At 47.8% G+C, this 887-nt stretch overlaps 1 protein-coding gene across 3 annotated transcripts in view; it reads right to left on the reverse strand.

The window, feature by feature from the left end:
- Positions 1-887, reverse strand: part of PDE8A (phosphodiesterase 8A) — a 139,082-nt gene that overhangs the window by 62,507 nt on the left and 75,688 nt on the right. The gene's annotated exons all lie outside the window — the stretch shown is intronic.

Genomic DNA, 887 nt, shown 5'->3' on the forward strand with positions numbered 1-887 from the left:
TGCTAAACCATAGAGATTCAGCAACTTCTGATCGTATTTAATCTGTCTGACAGTGCCTGTTTGCTGACCTCTGCTCCCTGCAAGGCCTGTTTTCCCAGACTCCCAGAGGGGTGGACAGAGCCCAGTGTCACATTTACTGCAGGCTGGGCAAAGATGAGGCCTTTGCTCATGGCTGACGTGTGTCAACTTTAAACCTCTAATAAAGGCAGTTTTAGAAGCACTACTGTCTGGGTGCTTTTGTGTGGAGCTGTGTCACGTGGACAGAGTGAGAGGTTACATAAAACTCGTTTATGGCAGTGAATCCACGGGGCATTAGGAATCAGCTAATTAGAAAGGAAGAATCTGCGTGTACACACACATCTTGCTAATTGGTGATTATGGGAAATAAAGGATCAAGGAAATACATGGCAGCTAAACTGGATTTTAACACGATACTAAAGAGACAGACTCTTCTCTCAAGGCCCAATAAGCATAAAAGCGGCAGATATGGTTGATAAGAGCAGCCCTGCCCTGCTGCAGCTGCCCTTCCATGGACAGCATGGTTGAGCTCATCTGAAGCTCAGGGCAGAGGATGGACCTCAGCCACCTCAGGCCCCAGAACAGCCAACATCATGGCAGGAGCCCTCCAAAATATGCTGATTTCTATTTCAATTCCCACCAGAGGATAGTGCCCCACTGCACAGATGTGACTTCACATTCACCGAGCCACTGGCACTGTGAATTCCTGAGTGGACCATGCTGACACAGTAAAGACAAAGTGGATTACATCTCTGCACAAATGCCCCAGCCAGGGAGCTTCACTCTGATTTCTCTGAGAGTCTTCTGACTTCCATGGTGTTTGCACACTGACTGTGGCTTTTTCCACAGTGCAAACAAGTTCTCTTTCC

This window comes from Geospiza fortis, unplaced genomic scaffold, assembly GCF_000277835.1.
Source record: "Geospiza fortis unplaced genomic scaffold, GeoFor_1.0 scaffold171, whole genome shotgun sequence".
NCBI lineage: Eukaryota > Metazoa > Chordata > Aves > Passeriformes > Thraupidae > Geospiza > Geospiza fortis.